Source organism: Sesamum indicum, linkage group LG7, assembly GCF_000512975.1.
Source record: "Sesamum indicum cultivar Zhongzhi No. 13 linkage group LG7, S_indicum_v1.0, whole genome shotgun sequence".
NCBI lineage: Eukaryota > Viridiplantae > Streptophyta > Magnoliopsida > Lamiales > Pedaliaceae > Sesamum > Sesamum indicum.
The window spans coordinates 10,250,832-10,256,888 of record NC_026151.1 but is presented as its reverse complement, the minus strand read 5'-3'; the positions used below and the strand labels follow the sequence as shown (position 1 = coordinate 10,256,888).

At 34.5% G+C, this 6,057-nt stretch overlaps 1 long non-coding RNA gene across 2 annotated transcripts; it reads left to right on the top strand.

Annotated features, from left to right (window-relative positions):
- On the top strand, positions 2,554-5,498 carry LOC105166958. Of its 2 annotated transcripts, none has more exons than XR_002287485.1 (3): positions 2,554-3,893; positions 4,613-4,808; positions 4,914-5,498. It is a non-coding gene; the product is annotated as an uncharacterized LOC105166958 (long non-coding RNA). The 2 variants fall into 2 exon arrangements; XR_848219.2 differs by having other exon boundaries at positions 2,554-4,342.

Sequence of the window (6,057 nt, the reverse complement as noted above, 5' to 3'; positions counted from 1 at the left end):
CCTAAATTATATTTTGACATACTTTTTAAGTTTTTTTTATATATATTTTTTATAATAACATAAGTCCAACATCATTTTTTATATTTAATCTATTTATCTTAAAAATATATTAAAATTTCAACAAGGGTAAAGTTGATATTTCCACCAAATCGTTCAAGAGTTACATAATTATGTCAAGTATCAGGGAGTTATCGATAATTTTTCAAACAATAAAAAAATATTTATAATTATATCATTTTTAAAAGAAGTCGATGTAATTTACCCAATTTTTTATACATAATTACGTAAGCCCATATCAATTTGCACCGCAACAAAAAATGAACAACATAAAATCATGATAATTTTACGTGATATAGAACTTGAAATTTTCATTGATAATTATAAATGCCACGAATTCCCAAATGTGCGAAATTTTCATTGATAATTATAAATGCCACGAATTCCCAAATGTGCGTATTTTGTTTTAGTAATATATTGATTCAATTAATACATCAATATAATTAACATTAATAGATAAATTATATCGATTCAACAAATAATTAAGAATAAACAAATCACAATAATTTATATAAATAAGACAAATACTCATATAAAATGAGATAAATATTCGCGTATCCGATGCTTTTTCTAATTATCATGTCGAAGTTAAGATCATGAATTGCGTATTTAGGTTGTGGCATGAAATACCAAAATGCCCCTCATACACTGTATAGTACTGAAATGCGACTCTGGCACTGAGTAGGGCAACGTACCGTAAAAAGTGCAACATGAGTAGGGCAACCCCTTTTGGCCCGTGGGGTGGCGAAATAGACTAGAGAAAACATTTGTCTCTCCAGACAAGCATTAATAATTCAAACACATTCAAATATAAATATATTAAAAAAAAAGGACTCATATTAAATATATTGAGGGGATATATTGGTAAATATAAAGAGAAGGTCAAAATATTCTTGCAATACTAGAATTCGAGCATTTTTTACTTGAGTCCAGTCACGCTCGGATCGACTCATTTGCTGATACGGAATCATAATTGTAGCTCATTATGCATCTGAAAGATTAAAACCACGCCACATCAATTTGTATAAGTATAAAGTACACCAAAACTATTTCGGACAAAAATGTGTCATTTTTGGCTGAGAGATTATCATTCATCTTTCCGCTAAATTATACATCCCGACTTACTTAACTACTAAAGGGTTTTGATTAACGATCTTTCAATAAGTCTAATGAATTCAAGCATTTTTTAATAGAACTAATATCAAGTCTTATCACCCTCCGACCCAATTAATATTAGTAGTTTTAAATTTAAAGTAACATTTAAATAAAATAAAAGAATATTATCAAAATGAACCTTAAAATTTTTAATTGTGAAATCTCCATGTTCGGACAAAGGCTTATGTAAGATCTCTTTTGTTGTTATTAATCTAATCTTCTGCCAGATTTACTGGATTTACTGTCTTTACTCTCCTCTCTCTCTAAAAGTTGAGTGCGGTCCAGGCAGAGAGATGAGTTCACTGTTTTCCTAACCTTTTTTTTTGCCCTTTTTGAGACCATTTCACTGCAGATTCTGCAAGCCCAGAGACGTTAATTTACCTATCACTCACCCTCTATAAAAACCCACATAAATATGCATGAAAACACACACATTCTTGTATGTGTGTGTGAAAAATGTTGTTGGAGTCGCTTTCCTCCATCGCTGATTCTCATGACGAAAGTGACCCTTCATCCTCCCAATTGGGTTCGCTGTAATTTAGTCATTGCTCTCCGTTTTTCTGTGCAAGAACAAGACCTATCTATTGTTCCAAGAATCAATCATTTTGGTCATCTGTTTGCATTTTTCATTTGCAGTGGCGTGAGAGTGAAAAGGGTTCATCAAGAACAATGAAAACACTGTGGAAGAAAAGATTAATGGCGAGTTAGGGTTTGAAAAATGCTGTTTCCCAACCCCTTTATTATCTCACAGCTTTTTGGGGATGTTGTTTTGTTTAAATAAATGAACCCCATTTTTCCTTCTGAAAAATCGAAAGATTTTCATGGTTTGAATGCTCTTTGAAAATCCATTGAGTGATCATTGACTATTTAATGTGTCAGAAAGTTGACAGTCTTTGCAGAATGACTTTTTTCCAACACTTCTCACCAATTTTTGGGCTGTTTTTCATGAAGAAGATTACTGGATAATGAGTTTTTTTACTATTTTCCTTGCTTGAAGGTTGTTTCTTCAGGTTAGGGTTTATGCAAAAGTTTATACTGCCTGTTGAAGGAGTTGGCTTCCCACTGAATCTCAAAGGTAATTAGAGCACTTAGATTTGCTTAGTATTCATTTCTTGTGGGATCTATTCAAGATTTTCACCATTTTGATTGGATTCAAGAAAGCAGCGTTAGGTAACATTTCTTCTTATTTTCCTCTTTGATCTCCTTCCCCCCCCCCCCCCCCTCCTTATATACATATGTTTTTTGCACAGAAGTCTCTGCAAAGTCCAGGTTTTCTTGAACTTTGCCTTCCTATATCTCAGTTCTTGTCTTTTCATTGTCTAAAGGTGAACTGTTAAAGATTTCAGTGTGATTGGATCCTTGCTTTAAGGTCCATTCAATAAGTAATACATGGTTTAATTATACTTGTTATAATAGTACTATCTATTCAAGAACAACAAGAATTACAAATCTTGGCTTATAGCATTAATGATGTTTCTATGTGCATTAGGTATGTTTAATCAATCACTGTCAGTTTTTGGGATGAAGTAGGGGATATTTAGTATATTTGTCTAGAAACATCTCTAAGTTATCACTTTTCATATATTTGATTATGATTTTAGTGGATATATACCCAATATACGAAGGTGTCAGGTATCCTATCACATTGTTTTGATCTGCATCATTCATTTATTTGACTGAGAAAGAGAGAAAAGGGAGAAACAAAGTCCAGTTGTTTTTAGTTCTATTCATCTGCAAAAGATGTATTTGTTTCTCTTTTTCAGTGCTTCACTTGAAAAAGCAAAATTCAATTATCAACTGTTGCTCCCACTAAGAAAATTAGTACGTACACATCGTGAGCATGTCATTAGAAAGATTCTTGATTCACCGCACACTTGGCATTGACAATGTTATCCGATAAATGAGCACAATGGTAGGTCGAAGTAGCTTGGTTGTAAAGACTTAAACAGGTCTCGATCCGCTGGTTGTTTGGAATTGAAGAACGGATAAGTAACTTTGCTTTACATTGCTTCAAGAAGTTTTTCACCTTTTTTCTTAGCGGGGGTTGGGGTATTGAACTACCTTTAGGCTTAAAGAGGATGATGTTGAACTGAGAAATGGTCTAAGAGAGCTTCCTTCAGCCCACTCATGGATGAGATTTTGGGACTGAACTAGCTGCCGACTCATTCATTCAACCACTCAGTAGAATACAACAAGTCTTATGCTACTGTGATTGAGTGAATGATGCGGGAGATAGTTTCACGTCCCGCTCCCTCCGTACTTGGACTGAAGGGAGCTCCTCTTGTCATTGCCTTCATTTCTTTTTCCCCAACAGCTTTCGATCTTGTTTCTCTCCGCTCCAACAAAGGCATCCTTAAACTTTTGGAGACTTAGGGAACATAGAAACATAGTCGTGATAAAACTTTGAACTAGTGTAGTTGTTCCTATTGTCCAGGAAATTTTGGCTGCCTCAATGTTCCCATCATTTTCTTCTGTCCTTAGGACTGCAAGAACTATCTTTGAATAACCAATCTGTTTATTGCTTCTGTTCATTAAGGATGAAAAAGATATCTTCGACTAATGATTTTCCTGGCTGTAGTCTGACCACGTTGGTTTTACTCGATCATCGATAACAAGGTCTTAATTCAATGTTCTGTCGATTTTGCTCAAGAAGTTTCTCATCTACAAGATTTTACTCTCAGGTTCGATTATAGAACATTAATCGTAAGCTTATACTGTTACTTTACCCATTGGTTATACTGTGTCGGTTTGATTCGCATAAATAGCGTACTCTTATCTGAAATCTGCTATGTAAAAGTACAGGCATACACATATGTATCTGCTCTGAAGATCTTATGTTGTTCCACTTGATTTTCTTTATGTCTCATCTAGTACAGTCTAACCACTTGTTTATGTCTCATACATGAGAGGTCGTACCTCAGAGTGATTCTTGAATTGTTCTTTAATTACTTTGGCACATTATTGAGCAGTTCTGCGATGTATTATATTATTTTCCGTGGTCCATTCGAGACAGGTCACGTTTTAGGCGAGTCGGGCTACAGATATTGCCGAAAATGGATGAGGGGTTGTAATCTTGTTTGATCCTGTTTTGGAAATTATGGTATAATTTATCATGACTACCTTTTTTCTGGTAAGCACTTTTATTGAGTCTAAGTCTTATTTATGGGCAAAATCAAATAAATTCGGTTTGTCTGGTGGTCCCTGGTTTCTTCATGTGTGTTAGGTTTGGACATTGTAGTACTTTTTTATTGGTGGAAATGTGGTTGATTATTGGTTTTGATGTTGATCTCTTTGTCTAATATGATTTATTAAAGGAGTTACTTAGAAAAGTGTGTGTGTGTGTATGTGTGTGTGATAGTTGAGTAATCTATTCTTTTTGTGGTCCTGGGCACTTAACTAGGGTGGAAATGCTCGAGACGGGCCTCGATAAAGATAGTCTAAGAGCCGGGTTGGGTTACCCTCATTGGGCGTGATTAGAGTTGCTTAATAGGACGTTGTGGAATGTTAAGATTGAGTACAATTATTCTCATCAGAGCGAGCCCTCATCACAGGTCGATTGAAATTCTCCACCGCATAGTTGAAGTGATCGGGGAACGGTAACTACCTTAGTTGGGCGTGATTAGAGTTCTCCCTTAACAATGCATTATGGAATGTTCATATTGTACTACAAATATTCTCTTAAGAGCAAGTTATTATTGCAGGTCAGGTCAGGTCAAGATATCAATAAAGATTGAAATCCATCCACCACATAGTTGAAGGGGCCGGGACTTGTCATTCGGCAGGATCAGTGTCTCCCAACAGGACGTTGTGAAATGTTCAGTTTGAGTCATGGTTACTGTCTGAAACACGAATCACTCTTCAAAAAGCACTATAAAATTACTAGAAAAGCACATATGAGGTTTGAAATTACTTAAACAACCAAACCGACACCGCACAACTTCACGAAAGGGAGGGGTATTCTTGTCCAATTAGTGCCAAAATAGAAAATATCAAATATCTAGGGGTCTCCCCCAAGTCAGCCTTAGGGTTTGTGAACAAGACACAAACTTTGTGGTGGTCCCCCCTCCCCCTATCTAATCTAATCCCATATATAGTGATGTCTGAAGAAATTCTATTACAGAGGTTTCCATGAATGAAACTCCAAGTTTAGAGCTGTAGATGTCGGCTCTGCATGTGCTGCTGTTTCATGTTTGCCCTTTGCCCATCCACTTCAATTCTTGGTTTTATTGATGGCCTACACTCTTTTGTCACTGAAATTTGGACCAAGTCAAGAAAAAAATATAAATTCAACATCTCCATTTTTGGTATTTTTTCCCGCTGCCAATATCCCAAATAAAAGTTTTTTAATAGTAAAAAATAATGTCTATAGGTATTAGTCGGTAAAATAAATTAAAATGGGTACTTTCTGGTCTTTTTAGTCTTATACTTTTACTTTTCTATATAATGTACGACAAAACAAAATTGGGATCCAGAGTGGTTTTATATACTATAATTATTTTTTAATTCCTTTCATTTAATTTTTTTTATACATTTATTTTTTGTTCGAACCAAGTAAGCGTTTAGATTATTTATATTTAGTAAAATATGTTATACGCGTGTCATTAATGAAGTTAGCCCAATTAGAACCCATTCATGAAAGCCCAATAGCTTTTGTCCTATAAAGAGCCCAGGCCCAATTGTTGGTACTGGATCAGTTTTCTTCACCTGTACGACTATACATAAACCTAAAAATAAATTAATAAGTATAAAGGTACAAAAGTATGTTGAATATAAAAATGAATTTAAATATTTTACTAACTATTTAAATAGAAAACATTGGTGAATTTTTAAATAAATAATGGTACA